Consider the following 18,253-nt stretch of genomic DNA (forward strand, 5'->3'; position numbering starts at 1 on the left):
GTTTTCTAGACAAAAAATCAATTTACTTCAAAACAATTTTAAGCTGCTACCACAAAGTATGATTTGATCCTTTGGCTATAATAAAACCAGAGAACATTCAATTGAAAAATATTTTTAGTTTTATTAACAAGTCATGTATAGCTTCTTTTAATTAATAGCTAAAGATTTTGTCACGCTTCTTAATATTAAAAAAGTAGTATAACTGGAATTCAGTTTGCAAAAAGGTCATTCTGAAACCTGATTTCTTCTTCATATTTGGTGTTTGAGAATTCTAGGGCTGTCATATTTTAAAAAGGAGCAGATATATGTTTGAAGTATTCATATTTGAAGAAAATACAGTAATATGTGAAACTACAAAAGAACACTCCAAATCATTTTTTCCTAAGGTTTAATTACAAATTTTAAATGACGATTGTAATGCCAATCCAAGTTTTTGCTTATTTGCAATGCACGAAATATTTCTTATAACTTGCAGGTGAAATATTCCTTTCACCACAGTGTTTTTTACCCTTATTTATTCTCTCTTTTTAATATTTTCCCCCTTGAGTCTTTTTTCTTCAACAGTTTAACACGTCACTTCTGGTTCAGCTATAGAGCAATCCTAGAACAATAATGTTTCAATTTGCAAGGAAATTCACCCTTCTTGAGTTGGTACAACTCCACTAGCTGGATTATATTCATAAATCTAGTGTGGCCATCATCTAGCATGTGGAACATTTCACCATCATCTTCCACCTGCAATAGGAAAATCAACAAGCTGGTAAAGAGGGTAAAGAATCCAGAAGGATGATGGTTGTTCCACTGCAAGCTATGTCTTCATGCCAAAATTGACAAGTTTATTAAACTAAGTACAGTGCAGAGAACAGCATGGCATGCCCACTTTTTTAATTTCACTTACATTTAAAAGAAGTATCATATGATCCTTGGATAAGAAACATGCCTCCACTTTCTCTGCATCTAATTCTCCCAGAGTTCTGTTTAGTTAGGATAGTTTAACAATTTTGAGTCAATGAACAGAGAGAAATCTGTACTATTCAGTGCAAAAGTAGACAGGAGATTTTAATGCTTCCATGTACAGAAATTAATTTCTATTTCTAAACATTGTCTACTTAATGCCTCAGTATATTAAAAATGAGTAGTCATATATTTTTTTTCAGCAAATTCATTCTGAAGCAATAAAATATTATGCTAATGGAATGTCAGTTGACTTTTTTGTTTGGTGGTGAAGTCTTCTAGCATTAAAAGCTCATACTTGCTGGGGACACTGATCAAATAATCAAAGAAGCAGGGTTGGTACTCTATATGGCCTCTGGATGATTTAAAAAAGAGGCAATTCAAAGGAAAGCATTAGTAATTTAAATAAGACCTTCCTGAAAGTAGATTCAATCTGTTTTACTCTGCCTGATTCCAATGTGCACGTCACATATGTATGTACCTATGTGCACATGCTGACACACAACAGCAGAAGCAAAAAAACAAAAACAAAAACAAAAACCCAAAGCAAGTTTTGTCAGCCAAAATCAGAGTCACAGATATTTTAAACATTTTCCCAGGATTATTTAAAGTCCACCAATTTCACAGTTCCTGTGTTTCTATACAAATGAACTACTAACAATAATAGCAAAAAATGTCTTTGAGAGAAGAGAAAAGGTTTTAAAATAATGTTTTTTAAAGGAGTGGTTAGAACTCAGAAAAAAAGAATCTTTTTTGTTTGAGAGAGAGAGAGAGAGAGAATTTTTAATATTTATTTTTTAGTTCTCGGGACACAACATCTTTGTTGGTATGTGGTGCTGAGGATCAAACTGGGCCGCACGCATGCCAGGCGAGCGCACTACCACTTGAGCCATATCCTCAGCCCCAAGAAAAAAAGAATCTTTAGTGGCCTTTTAACAATAGGTGTCATGGGGTCTATACAATATTGCTTAATCTTATTTCGTGGAAAAAAAGATAAATTTAATTTTTACAATTCCTGTATTTCTTATATTAATTCAGACTCATAAAACCATTTCTGCCAAAGTTAACTCTGGTCAAAGCACAAGCACCTAACATTATATTTAATAAAAGGAACAATAGAAAAACAAAGTTTCCAAAAGCTTATGCATTAAGATCATATCTAAAATATGAATGTGAAATCACAAATTACTTAGTGGTATAATTTGAAAGTCTTTTATTTTTTGTCCATGACTCATTGACAGGACGAAAGTTTTGGGGTTACCCTGACTACCCCTTACCAAGAAAACTATAAAAAGAGAGAGGAAGAATTTCAATATGTTTCTACATTTACTCACAGATTTCATAGAAATGTAGCATGTAACAAACCCAGGAGGTGTACTCATAAAAGCTGTAGCTGGGATCTCCTTAACTGTGTATTCAGTGGGTATGATTATTCAACGTGGTGAATGATATGTTACAACATAATCTCATACTACAAAACTGTCATCAGTGCTAATGTAATTTTAATATGATAAATACTCGGTCTATTTGTGACATTGTTTGCTTACAATACCCAGCAAAACATTTCGTTGGCATCAACAATTCATGTTGTCCTTTTTCCACTGGGAAATTGGGTATTCCCATGTACCTACCAGAAAGAATAAGGGATGAGAACAAATAACGGATGAGTGTGTGTGTGTGTGTGTGTGTGTGTGTGTAAGACATAATGACTTAGAGTAAAATCATTTTTACCCTCTTTTCTACACTTGGTCTGCTTTCTTCTTTTGATTCTGGCTTCTACTGTTATACAACAGAAAATAAGAAATGCTATATCCTTAAAATCCATCTTTAAAATTGTTTATTAAATGTTTAAGTAAAAATGTTTCAAGTTAAAAAAAAATGTACCCAACGTGCACTTTAACCTTGAAGAATGCAGTGGGAAAACCTCTATTAATGTCAGGTTACAAAAAGAAGACGTGGTCTAAGGGTCTCAGAGAAAAAGGCTGTCGGGTATGGATTCTTATTTACTGTCAATTCAGTGAAAAGCCAGTTTTGTATTAATTACTGGCAAAACACTGTGTAAGTGGTCCCCACTGGTGACTTCAATACTAATCTCACTGTGCCAGGGCAAAGAGGCAGCCAAATCTGAGGCATCACAGATGTCTGATGAAATTATCCATTTTATTTGTGAGACTCTGACATTACATCATTGGGAGACAGGACAAAGGGTATTTCACGGAAAAATTAAGCAGTAAGTCTTCCTCCTCTCAAGCAGATCACCACTACCACCTGATGGACCACCTGACACCTTCACAAATTTCCAAAGGAATACCAAAATAATAGAAACAGGCATGATTACTCTGTACAACTATTTTCTCCGGGTTACAAATTCATAAATAAAGGGAATTATAATCTTCTAAAACATTTAAATCATTATGTCTTTTTTTTCTTTTCCTGACATCACTAGATTGTAACTCTGATCACTGTTCAAATTTATATCCAAAAATTGACCATGCTCCAAGCAGAGAAGTATATTAAAATCCTTTCTTATTTAGACTCTGATGAAATGTTGACTTGTTATTAATAATCTTCCATGTGAAGATTCATTTTTACCCAAATGTCAGTATTAAATCTCCTCAAACCCTTGTCACCTTCTTAAGTCAACCTTTGAAGATAAAATATTCTTTCTCCAGTTGTTTAAACTGACAATGGTTTCATTTCTCATCCAATCCCCAATAAAATGTTCTCATTGTACTGCATTTGGAAAGGAACTTAGCAGTGTTAAAGTACCTGAAACTGAGTAATGTGAGAAGAAAATCCTTCAGATTATAAATCTCTCATAAAATATTTTATGCTTCTTTTGTTTACTCCATGGTATCCCATTAAAAGATAACACAAAAAAATCATCAAAAAGTACTCTTTTAATAGATTCATATTTTTAAGCTGTAAATGTTTAGAGAAAAAGCAATATGGATGTAAACAGAAATAAAAGCAAACATTGAAAACATCAGAAAAAATTCTACTTAATATACCCTGAATTATACCTAAAAAGAATTACAATGTATAGGATAACATCATAATGTAAATCATATTTTAGAATCATATTAATTACTTGTTCAAATTGAAACATTGATACCCAAAAACAAGGTTAGTTTTTTCCTCTCATGAATTAATATCTAAAATGCTAGAATTGGCACAGAATGGATAACATTAGTGCTCCTAGTCAAGAACAAAGAATACTGTTCTCTTCTCTGTTAATTTATACACAAATACTAAACACACTCTGTGTACTCGGTATTATACAGATATTGCTAGAATTCAGTGATAGCCACTCTTACAGAACAAAGTCATTTCTGTGTTATGATAAGCAAAATTAAAAACACTTGGTGTCCACTGAATATATGATTATTATTTACTGGCAAAATCCAAACCAAATCCAATATTAGGCAATATAATTACATGGCAACTAGCCATTCTTTCTCTGTCACTCTATTTTAAGGATCTTGATAAACCTGCAGCTCATAATGACTGAACAAGAGGACAAAGAATTCCTCCAGGTATCGTTCTCTCATCTGCTTCATACAGAGCCAAAGGCCACCCCAGATGTAAGAGTCAGGAGATATGCAACTACCCCCTTCTTTTACACTGCAGGACACCAGAGATCCAACCAAGATCACACACCTTATGGTAAAAATAGCAACCAATATGTCCCATCTAGGGTTATTTCTAGTGCCACATAGTGGGAGGTAAAGGAAAGAAATTGCACCTTAGCATGTCTATCCCAGGGTCAAAAATAAAGACTTAAAAGAACTGAGCAGACATTTTCTCTGGATCTCCTCACTCCAGCCAGAAACATATTAACAGACAGTCCTTTAAATGAATTCCTCCTTTACCCTAAAATGAACCAAATCTATCTGGCTTCCTAAAATATCTGCTGATGATTCTCATTTCAAAAATTGATATGAGTGGCTGTCACATGATATTATGGCTAGGTGCTCCCTTTGGTATGAGAACTGTTGTTTTGTTTCTCTTCTCAAAATATGGACAAGTTTAAAAGAGAATACTGTTACTTGAGAAAGGTAACTAAATTATTCTAACTTTTCTATGTAACTCACTGAAAATAGTTCCTGAGTAGAAAGCAGCAGAGACAGATGAGGGGCACCAGCACCATTCAAGTCACTGATCCCTCTGTAATCATCTAGAAAAGTGGGTCTCTCCATACACACAAAAGTAAACACAAATACCTCCCCAAACATCTAGGTCTCCTTCACAGACATTAAGAATAGCATAGATATAGTTCTCAGGTGCTACTTTCTATGATCACAACTCCTGTGTAGAACAAGCCCTTACCACGAGGCATTGGAACTTCTTTCCCCTATCACACCTGATTCCAGTCAGATTCACTTAAGGAGCAGTTCCTTTTACAGATGGGGTTGAATAAGCAAAAACCGGCTAAGCAAACTCAGATATGCCATGATCAACGGCAGAATGACTTTCAGTGGGAAAAAGTAAGAATAATATCACACTTGTATGCTAACAAAAGTAATGAAAATAGAAAGGATTTTATTTATAACAATTTTTTTCCTATGATTAAAAGGACACTAAATAATAATTGCTTCCAAACATTTGGCTGCTATTAACACATCCATGCTAATAACTCTAGATTCTAAAAGAAAATTTGGAGGAATTTAGGAAAGGATTAAGATAATAAAATTCATTATTTTTTTATATACAGATGGATTGAAAGATAAGAGTAAGCTGACAAACTGCAGAAAATATTCACCTTAAAGTGATTTCTATTATAAAAATTCAGTACATTCTTTAGTTTCTTATTTGGGGCTTAAAAGTAATATGATACAAAGATGAAAAGTTATTCTTCCATAATTTAAAGCAACATAACTACAAAATAGGGGCTCTTTTTCTATATCATCTATTGGGCTTCATAATCAACATTATTTCATGCCACATTCCTGGAACTGAGCATTTCATCTGGCACATTACGTGTGGGTAAATGCACCTCCCTTGGTCACAGTCAGGAAGAACACATTTTTAGCCTAAGTAGAAACACAGTTTTCAGAAATGTGCATTAACTGATCTGTAATACAGGCACATACATCTGAATTTCTAATATACTCAATATTAAGGAGTGCACCAAGAATTGCAGAACATAAACTTTAAGTTCAGAAATAAATTTCTGTGTTAATGCACAGGAAATTAAAATTAAGTGCTAAAGAAGGTAAAAGATGTGCCTGTGTGTGTCTGTAAATAAATATCCAAGTTACATTTGGTAAAACTCTGAGCAGCACTGCATTGTTAATGTAATACACGACCTATATTTTGACTTGTAGTTTTTGCATTTCCTGGAAAGCAGTCTGCTTTTTAAGGACCTGGAACTTAAAAAAAAAATTACTGCTAGAAAGCCAGAAAGTAAAAACATACACATGGGTATATTACAGTTTTTAAAATTTGAAATCATTGGCGTCTCTATAATAGGCTACAACAATCTCAGAATCAGTATTAAAATAAATAAGCAAACCCACAATCAAAGAAAATTAATTAAAAAACACAATGCCAATGAAATTATCTTATTAAGAATCTAATCCTCAAATGATGTAATGACATAGAATATACATTCCTTCAAATATTTAAAATATTTTACTAACATATAAAATTATGTATTATAATTGAATATTTCATATATGTCCTATGATTTTTATCATAGACCATACACATATGCTATCCAAGTATAAAAAATTCAATATAACATCATACACACAAAGTATAACTTTACTTAACAAAAGGAAATGGTAAATATATTGTAGTATATAATTGTAATGTAATAGCAAAATAAAATAGTATAAATATAAAATAAAATGTAGGTTCCAAAAATCGATCCTTACTATGGGTAATATACTCTGAGAACTGCAGCCACTTCTGCCTTGATATGGAGGCATATAATTCTGGTACAGCTGCATGCCATACTGCAAAATAAATAAACAAAAACACAATGTTACAATTTTTACTTTACTACACTGGTAATTCAATTAAAATATTCTTTCATTAATCATTTGTTATCAGTATAAAAAATAATTTTGTGATTTTCCTTCAAACAGACAAGCAACCAAAATTTTGACAGAAAATCTTTTAATGACCTTAAACAATACATTTATTTTTTTATTATTTATTTATTTATTTATTTTTATTGTTGGTTGTTCAAAACATTACATAGTTCTTGATATATCATATTTCACACTTTGATTCAAGTGGGTTATGAACTCCCATTTTTACCCCGTATACAGATTGCAGAATCACATCAGTTACACTTCCATTGATTTACATATTGCCATACTTGTGTCTGTTGTATTCTGCTGCCTTTCCTATCCTCTACTATCCCCCTCCCCTCCCCTTCCCTTTTCTCTCTCTACCCCCTCTACTGTAATTCATTTCTCCCCCTTGTATTATTTTTCCCTTTCCCCTCACTTCCTCTTGTATGTAATGTTTTTTACTTTGTTTGTTTTACTGAGGCTCCCAAATTAAGGTCTTGCTCACTAGTATTACTTTATACTGGTATTACTTTATACTGATACTTACATTTCTACTTACATATTTACATAGTTTACAGCAAAATCATTTGGACTGGTACCTTGTCTCGTGAAAAGAAAGCTCACTTTGGAAAGGTGTCATGCTGTACATTCCAAAGATTTAAAAAACCTCACAGATGTCCTAAGCAACACTGTAAAATTCACTGTCATTCTGATGATTGATGAATTAATTTGTCTCTTTGGTAAAACTATAAATTGGGCCCTATCTGGAAAATTCTTGGCTCTATATCATTATTGGTTAAATATTCTTATAACCAAAAATAATTATTCTCATAATACTTTTGGGCTTCACATTCAGAAAAACAAAACACTGAGGAGTCCAGCTGATTTCAGAGTTTCAAAATACAATGTAGCAGATTAAAAATGAGGGGTCTTCACTTGTAGGAAGAAGAATATGACAGACTGAGCCAGCTGGCCATAATGGGAAAGTAGGAGGTCTGGATTCTAATGGGATTATTAGTTTGAGAAAAATTAAGACTGCTAACTGTCATGAGCAAACTTGTCCTGAAGGAATCCTCATCTGAATCTGGAAAGTACTTCTTTAGATTTAAGCTATTTTGTTGAGGGGGGAGCAATTATATTGGCAGCTTTTAAATTTTTATGATTTTAAATTATTTATATTTATACATATTTATTTACATTTTGGCTACACTCCACAATTCTTTCCATTTCATGAAGATATAATGAACTTCATGTTAGGTCTCAGCAGCCCTGTTCCGTCTACTGCTTCCACCTGCATGATGTTGGCATTTGGCAGGGTGGTCATTGTGTTCTATCACCTCGTGGCCCCAGCGGCACCTGAGTCAGCAGGTGCTGGGTCTCAAATGGGCCTGACAGTGGAAGTGTATATGGAAGGGGTGGAGGATGACTTTGAAGAAGAATGTGCTGCTGTTGATTCCATGTTGGCCCTCATGAACTAACCTTATCACCTGAAGGAGAATGACCATCTCCATGCCTGCCTCCAGGGGCTACCAGAGTCCAAATGATAGGTAAGATGGCAATTCAGTGGCAGGTCTAAAAGGCCCCCCTAAAGGTGCCAGCCCTTAGGTTCTTCAAAACCCCAATCAGGCCACAACACTGCTTCCTGGGTCAAGCTCTAGCCTAAGCACCACCAACTAGCTCAAGGTTTCCTGGTGGGTTTGCCTGCCCATGCCACCCTTCTGGCACCTCCCTTTGTCCCACCTGGGACAGCCCCTATTGACCTGCATCCCCTCTGGCAACAGGTATGGGACTGTGACCCACATATCTGTCTACACAACTTCTGAGCAACACCTACTCTGCCCAGTACTTGAGTGTCCACCTTAAATGGGCTTCCTTCATGTACCCACACAGGTGCACAGTCACACACACTCACAGACATGAATGAGCACACACACACACACACACACACACACACAGAGTACTGTATAGAAAATATTGAATGACACCATGAAATCAAATCTTACCCATAGGATAAATTTTATATAAATAGTTCAACAGTGCTATTTCTCTACTAGTTCCTTGAAACTAATTCTAACAAAGTAGATATATTTGGTAATTAGACAAACAAACAAAAATAATGGAGGGAGGGGATTGAGAGAGTCATTGTTTCAAGATTATTCTTCTAACATGAATACAAACCTACACTCATTTTAAATTCTCTGTGCTGACTTCTTTATCCAATTGTTTCCCAACTTTTAAAAATTATTTAATTTAAGGTTTGAAGGACATTAATGGGACCTAATGAAATTCACTTTAAATCAACTCTAAGCCTACAACAACTTTAAAAAGAAGAAAGAAGAGCTTAATTCCTAGTCAAGTTCATTATGAAGTATAGATAATAATCTCAAACCAACACTTTCACAAGGAACATGAGGATTGGCTACCTTCTTCATTGAAAAACCTGCTACCTACAAATAAGATGGTTATCTTCCTAGATGTATTGTTCCTGACACCTGCAGTGTTAGGTGGGTATCTAGGTGCCATTGAAGACCTTTAGTAGGCATTTAACTCATGTCAAGGGTAGTCATGGGCCAACTTTAACATTTCTCTGTCCTATGGAGGGGCAGATAAAAGAATGAAATACCATAACAGAGAAGCTGTCAGAGTTCTAACTGAAGAGAGAGAAAGAGAGAATATGTAACTGGGACATTCTATGTGAGCAATCCACTTTTCTAAGTCTTTGATGTTCTACAATTCTATATGTAACTAGAATTTCTCCAAAGAGAGGCCAGATCTGTTAATATTCAAATGTAAGACAGACTGTGTCACTTTCATGTCTGCTTTCTCATTGGCTACAGGTTAAAGGTACTCCTGGATGTTCGCCTCCTTTTCTGGCATCATCTGGAAAAGTTTTGTCATTGAAATAAAAGGGAACACTGATGATAGGTAGAATAACCATCCCAGAAAGATGTCCACATCCTAATCCCTGGAACCTGTGAATATGTTAGGCTACATGGCAAAAGGAAACTGAGGTTGCTAGCCAGCTGACTGTGGGATGAGGATTATCCTGGCTTCTCCACGTGCACCCAATGCAATCACCAGGAGCTTATAAGTGGAAGGAAAAGGCACAAGGGACAGAGCTAGAGAGTTGGTAGCAAGAGAAGGACTTGGTGTAATACTACTGTCTTTGAAAGTGGAGGAATAGCCACCAGCCAAGGTATATGTGTGGCCTCACAAGGCTGGAAAGGACAAGGGAAGTGGTTTCTCCCCTGAAGACTCCAAAGGGCAAGCAGCCCTGCCAAGTCTTGACTGTGAACCAGTAAGACTCATTCTGGACTTGAACTAAAAGAGTACAGGATAGCTGAGAGGAATGTCACATGCCTACAATCCCAGTAACTAGGAAGGCTGAGACAGGAGGATCACAAGTTTGATGCCAGTCTGAGCAACTTAGCAAAATGCTTGACCAAAATAAAACATAAAAATGTGGGGGTATAGCTTAGTGGTAGATTCTCAAGTTCATTCCCCAATACTGTCAAAAAGAAAAAAAGAATATAGGATACTAAGTTTGTGTTATTTTAAGTCTCTAAATTGGGGATAATTTACTATACCAGCTATAAAAATCTAACACAATGAACCATCTTTGAACTGGAAATCTGACTTGAAAGGGTCTTAGAGAATAATCAGATGAGGGGAGAAAGCAAGAAGGGAACAATCTTCCAGAAACTAAGCATCGCCAAGATGGAAGAATTAAAGAAAATTTTTGGCATATTTCATTGATTCTTGCAATTGCATTTCAAAATACAACATTTGTCTCTTCAAAGATAGCACAAAGCCAGACATTTTGTGGAAAGTAACAGGTATCCATGACTCTGAGATGAAAATGATTCAGGAAAGCCAGACTTGGAACAGGAAGAAGTTTTACAGATATCTTGACTAATTTATTTCATTTATAATTTCATATATACATATACACATATACATATATCAATGTCTACATATATAGACATATGTACATGTATATATAAGTAATCTATGCATGCAAAGGTGAAATATGGCAAATTTCTAGCTAAGTCCAAATAAGTCTATAATAACTATTTAAATAAAAGTAAAACAAATGGCAAAAGTGATGTGAAAGTCACCTGTCATAATTATATTGGCATCTTTTTTTAAAATTTTTTTTGTAATATCACAAAGTGTATCCTTGTAAAATCAATGGCACCTGAGATTCTCTGAGATACTGCTTAATGGGTACATTTTGTGGTGATGAAATGTTTTGGAATTAGATGGAAGGTGATGGTTGCACATTTTGAATGCACTAAATGTCAATGAAATGTTCACATTAAAATAGTTTGATTAATTATTAATATCAGAATTTTACCTCAACTTAATTTTTTTAAATAAAAATAAAAATTTTGTCCAAAGCTAGTCTGATCACTTATCTGATTATGATTGTTCTATCCTTCTTTACCCTGATCTCTCTCTTACCCAGGATGCTAGTAATGTTTTGAAGAGCTACTGAGTGGCAAATATGAAAATGGCAGCAGAAAAACTTCTAGGTCCAAAGTGGACCCAGAAAATACATAAGCTGAGAACTTGATTATGTTAAGTGAAGTGTACACTCTTCAGCCTAACGAAAGGGCAGAACCCAGGGATTCTACAAGACTCCATTTCTCTGATGTTAACATCTAAATATATCAAAAAGCTAGTTTTAGGACACACACACTGTTAATAATCTAAATCTTTATGTAGTAATAAGTGAATCATATATGCTATGCATAGAATATGAAATCTATAAGTTAATAAATTATATTAGTTATCAGGCATAAATTATAAAGAATATCTGGGTAAATGCTGAAACTTCTAATTTACACAAAGGATTAAGAAAAATAGTAATTTGTATATTTTGTCAACTTTGGCAGTAAATGATACTAAATAAAGTGCCCAGACATACTCTTTGTATTTTACTTTTTCAAAAACAAAAACAAAAAACATTCAACAAATTATGCTTATGGAAGTTGTAATTTCCATTTAACACCCAAGTGGATGATTTAAATATATGCTAATAGGAAAATCATACAATTTTTTTGATGTTCTACTAGAAGTAAGTTGTAATTCTTAAGCTAGAATGTAATTTATAAAACACTTTAATGGGTCATATTAATCATCTTCACTAGCTTAAGAATTACAACTTACTTCTAGTAGTAGTAGTAAGAATGGGTCATCTTAAGCCAGTGATTTCTCATTGTTCCATTTAATGGAACAATCACATGAAACATATCCAGGCAGACACATTTTAAATACACTTCACACTGAATTGTAAGCAATGTTGTATAAACGTAGACTAAGTTGTATATGAGAGAAATCCATTCAGTTATACTGGCTATGGATATAATACTCTTGCAAAAATAAAAAATAAAAATCAGAGAATTTCTAGAAATGGAATATTACTTCATAAACAAAAGATAAAGTATTAGCCCATTCCACTTTACTCCGCAAATGTTTATCTTTTAGATTAAAAAATACATGCATTTGGTGGTGGCTATTTTTCTTCTTTCTCATTCAGCCACAAAGATTCATATTAGGATTCACTCTTCCTTGCATTTTCAACTACAGATATTTTCAAACTTTTATGGTACTCACAGAATTTAATAGAAATTCATGCCTCCAGTGAGTTACCTTAAACAATCTAATCATGATCACCCAGCACATCCTACTCTGCTCTTCTTCTGCACAGAGCATTTTCAGGTCTCGGGGCCCTCCTGCTTTGTTAGGCTAGAAGGGCCACAGCACACTGTTTATCCTTAATGCATATCTTGAAGGTAACACCTGTTGAAATAAAAGCCACTAAAATTCTCCTATATATATTAGAAAACTGTCTCTTTAAACTCAAGCTTACCTAAAAGGCTGAGGCTTGCTTTATTGAGCTATCAAAATATTAAGCCTGTACCTTAAAGCAGAATCCATAGTTAGTTTGTGCTCCGTGTTTTTTTTTCCCACCAGTGACACATAAATATCACTAGTGCCAAATTCGCTGAAAAACTGCAAAGGTCATGGTTCCTAAAAAAATATATAGGAGTGTTGAAATGGATAAATGTTTTGCAATATTTCTTTTTGTATGTTTATAATGTTACATAATGTATTCCTTGGGCAAACATTACCTATATACAATTTCAATATACACACACACACACATTCTATTTTAAACTCTCTATTCTCTTTATTCATCATTTCCAAGATTCAGAGAGAGAAGATAGAAAACAATGTCTTTTGAACATGTTTTCCTAATCCAGGTTTCAAAGTATGGTATCTCCATAAAGGGAAGTAGGTTGGTTTGAGCTTCTGGAGCAGTTAGGAAAAAGGTAAAGGGGACCATGTGTCCTGCTTCATTAGACTATAACAATGCCTCATAGTTGTGTACTATGTAATACACTGCAGGAAACAACCAGAAGGGCTGTGTGACTATCTTGCTTTACAAAAAGGAAGCTCCTATGGCTGAGCTCAGGGAAATTATCTGGCAGTGGACTGTGTCTGATTTTCAAGGCAAAGTGGTAACATGAACAGCTATTTCTTTTCTGGGAAATCTCTGAGAGTTAAAGTTAGTCATGGGAAATCACTGGGTCATATTATTCTGTGATAGGTTAATAACTTGGAGAAGTACTTAATTCTGAGGTTCAATGTATAATCAAAATTGGACAAAATGCATCTGTTCTCTAAAACTTTGCCATAGCAGTATGGTCTCAGATCAGGAAAATCTTTATCCTCTAGGATCTTTTTGAAAATGCATATCAGGCCCCACCCCAGACCTAGTGAATCAATATCTGCATTTTAACAAGATCTCACTGATCCCATATGCACTAAATTTTTGTAGCAGTGTGTGTGTGGGCGTGCGCACACACGCACACAGAATGAGAGAGAAAATATTCAGCAATATTAGCAACCTTATCCAAAGACAAAGAAATTTCATTGTAATTTATAAATAGGCTTTCACAGCTATGACAACTAGTATAGAGCAAAAATTTATCTGTATGTCTCTGTTCTTAAGCATTTTAATCTAATCAATGACCATAGTTCTTAAGACCATTGATGAATAAGGCAGAAAAGAAAATAACAAAGATCTAGCATAGGGCCAATGGAAAAATGGGGAAGGAAGGAAAAATGTACTCTTACTGTTATGTTTTTTTAAAAATGTATTCCTTGATAGACACTGATTTGATAATTAAATATCTGATTTATATGAACATGGGATAAAACCATCCCTGTCCAGTGATGCTGTAGAAGTCAATATAACTCGATCATTCAAATGAAAGGAAAACAAAGCTTGAGAAACACTGGAAGGCAGTAAGAAGCATGATGAGTCTTTTGTCTTGACCAATTTTTGTTCTTCTATTTAAGGCATAACACTACAAGCCTGGGTTGGCATGGTTAGCAGAACCTAAACATGTATGTGAGGGTATAAGGGAAGAGATGGAAAGATAGGTAGAGATTTCTCTGCAAATCTAAGTTACAGACACATCTCCAACACTAACAGTAGAGGTATTTAACTCCCAAACAGCTGTTACATCTTTACAAAGTGAAATCAATCAAACCTCCTCCTCGAGAAGGACAGGACACAGCCTCCATGCCAGGTAAAAATGTTATATTTGACTTTAGATAATCTGCACATTTTGTATCACAGTCACTGAAGAGATCTAACATCCTCACATTTTTCCTTTGGCAGAAAACATAACATCATTTCCATATATCAACTGAAACATGAGCTAATTAAAAGAATATTATGCACTGATGGATAGCAAAGTCAGACCCTGAATCTTGTAGAAAGAACACGGCCTGTTCTGTTATATAATTAATGAGTGGGAGGGAAAGGAAATGAAGACTAAAGTGAAAATATAATGGGCTGTGGGTTTTAATGAGAGACCTGTTGAAGAAGTAAGAATATAGGAATTAAAGAGACATTATCACATCTTCCAGTCAAGAATCACTGGGGTAAGAATGAGATAAACATGATTGACTGGATTGAGAAGCCATTTCTCTCAGTCTTCCCTTCTTCCTCTTTTGCAATACAGTAGATTGAACCCAGTGCCTCATGCATGTTGAGCAAGTGCTCTTCCCCTGAGCTACAGGTCCAGCTCTAGAAGCCTTTTTTTTCTCATAAGTTTAAAGTAAAATGTTAATCCCAGCAAACATTTGTTTAAAATATACCTATTATGTTACTGTATATAATAGAAACATTTAGGAAAAGAGCAGCCTCATTGAAATGGTTAAGATAGAGCTTAAAACCTTAATAATAAAAGTAGACAGTTATTCATCCTAACATTTTAATGTAAAAATTTGTAAACTAGTTTAAAATGTCCAAGAAAAGATAATCAGAGAATAATGGCTTCATCCTTCTTGAACTAAGATTACTGTTTCTTAGAGAGTGACTTCTAATGATTTTTTAATTGATTTTATTTCTTTCTTTATTTCTTTCTCCAGGAATATTTCTCTAAGAACATTATTAACTGCTTCCTCTTCTTTTATATCAGCCTGGCCATGTGCCATTTAATATGGTAGCCATTTCTCTCTTCTCCCCAATGCTGTCCATTCCAGGTCAGATTCCACTACCTCCACTCTGGATTACTGAAATGATCTTCTAATTAGTATCCATACCTCTGGTCAATTTCTCTCTTCCTCTTTCCTCCAGTATTTCCTCATTGCCTCCCCTATTTCTGACCCCTGTTTTTCTCTCTCCCTCTATCACTTTCTCTTCTTGATATCTTAAACTCCTCTCTGTGCCTATCTTAATTTTCTTAAAATACTCATTTGACCATTTCTCTCCCTTGTTAATGTTATTTCAATGGCTTTCTGTGGTGGGTTGAATGGTGGCTCTCCTGCCCCAAAAGAAATGTCCATATCCTAACCCTGGAAACTTTGAATGGGACCTTATTTGGGGAAAAAATAAAAAATAAATAGTCTTTGGAGATGGGGTTAAGATAAGGATCTCGAGATAAGATCATTCTAGATGATTCAGGTGGGCTTTAAACATAACTAGTATCCTTATAAGAGATACAAAAAATTAAAGAGAAGTCCAAGTAAAGATAAAGGCAGAGATTAGAGTTAGCCACAAGCCAAGGTATACCTGGAGTTACAACTGGTCAAGACTAAGAATTTAAAAGGTCAAATGATGAGAATGGGGAAAAATTGTCAAATTAACAATAAATGAACATCTCCAGCACAAAAGAAGAATATGAGTTTGCAGATTGCATATATATGCAGGCAATCAGGCAAGATTTAACAGACTTATTTCAACATACCTAGAAATGCAACAGGGGAAATTGCCAAACACAAATAATTATAAGTATAATTATTTCATAGAAATGAAAGTTCATTCATAAAGAAGGAACAGTGTTGTCACTGACAATAACAAATTCATGAATACAAAATTAAAATACCCTCTTATGAAAATCTTCAAAGGAATATTACTTGAAAAATCTCAATGGATTGCACAAAATATCAACACTTATAAACCACAGACTATTAGTGGTCATAGACTATACATAGAAACATAGAATAGACAGTGCTAAAAGCTATGGAATATACACATGTCTAAGAGACCATATGTATGGGTGTGACTATCTTCACATGTATACCTATGTAATGGTGTGTATAGGTTTAACATACCAACAAACCAACACATCCATTATTCCCTGATCATAACATCATAAATTCTTCTAGGAATTTATCATCTCCGTAAGGAAAGACAACAGCACACGTAAAATAACTAAATAGTAATAAAGGACTCAGATGGGTGTACTAACTGTTTTGTTGATGTTGATGAAGAGAAGGTCAGAAGTGAGCAAGACCAGTCTTATGACTGGGATATGTGGAAAAGTTGTAGCTGGGCACAATGTCACACTCCTGGAATCCCAGCAATTTGGGAGGCTGAGGCAGGAAAATTCCAAATTCAAGACCACCTTCAACAACTTAGCAAGACCCTATCCCCCACAACAAAATATGAAACTGACTGTGGATATAGCTCAGTGGTACTGAACATTGAACATCCAATCTTTAGTTCCAAAAAGAAAGAAAAAAAGGTGGAGGTGCAGGGAGAAAATTAAAGGTATAATCTATGTTGGACCTCAAAACATTCAGTCTTGGATAGAGAGAAAGGAGTAAATTCAGGGTGGGGAAAAATTAACAACATACGTGATACAGAAATAAAAGCATCCAGATATCCTCAAAGATGTATAGAAACTAGTTTGAAATAAAACTGAACAATTTTTAAACATATCATGATAAATCTTTAGAATACAAAAAATGTCACCACCTCCTGATATCAGGTAATAAAATCATAAATATAACAAAGTAAAAAGTCTGTTTTAATTTACAGCTAATAATCTTACATAACATGTTACAGATACTTAATTTACCTTTGATGTTCCTTTAGTAGAAAAATATAAACCATATCTTCATAGAAGGATGTAAATTTTTTCCAGGATTTCTTTCCCTGTTCTTCTGCATGTAAGAAGCCATGGATTTCAGTGTATGTGCTTGAACTTAGAAATATCTGGAAGAAAAAATTAGACTCTCCCCTAATATTATGGAAACAATGATTTTGTAGCCTTTTAGCAATCAAATGTAAGTATGAAAAACTAAACAATATCAATATCAAACATCAAAATTATAAACTAGTTGATTGTCTATTTGTAAAGCTGGATATCATCTATAGAGTGAAGTCCTATACTTCTCATCCTTTCCCATGTTTTTTTTTTTTGTGTGTGTGTGTGAGTTGACAGGTTTACCTATTGATTTCCTTGTGTTATACCATAGAAGATTACAATCCTGATTCTATTATTAAAGACAAGAATTTGAGCCAACTTCACTTTGCTGATGAGAATACACAACCTCTTATCTTCCATAGTTCTCTCATGGGGCAGTATGGCATGCTGGGTTTTTTCCAAAGAGGACTGCAACCATATTTCCCATCCCATGTGTCCTTCTGCAATTGCATCTTGGCTTTAAACCATGAAAAGGCGGATTTTGTTTCTCCTTCCACCCTGAATCAGTGTAAGCCTATCACTGCTTGGACCAAAATAAAATTGTAGAAGTAACCCTTTGCCAGTTCTAGATATATCCTAGCCTGATGGCTTTCAAACCAACTTGACTTCTGCAAGTCAGATTCCACACAGGAAATGTGATTATCTGGAAATTCCCATGGGTGAAAAGCCCAGTGAAACTGGAAAAACTCTGGAAGATGAAACGCCTCACAGAAGGAGAAAGAGAGGACAGGAGTTGAGTGTCACAGAATGTGTGGTAAAAGG

General features: G+C 34.5%; 1 pseudogene; it reads right to left on the bottom strand.

The window, feature by feature from the left end:
- Positions 1 to 588: 588 nt before the first annotated feature.
- Positions 589 to 18,253, bottom strand: part of LOC144372568 (growth factor receptor-bound protein 14-like) — a 46,999-nt pseudogene continuing 29,334 nt past the window's right edge.

Source organism: Ictidomys tridecemlineatus, unplaced genomic scaffold (assembly GCF_052094955.1).
Source record: "Ictidomys tridecemlineatus isolate mIctTri1 unplaced genomic scaffold, mIctTri1.hap1 Scaffold_132, whole genome shotgun sequence".
Lineage (NCBI taxonomy): Eukaryota > Metazoa > Chordata > Mammalia > Rodentia > Sciuridae > Ictidomys > Ictidomys tridecemlineatus.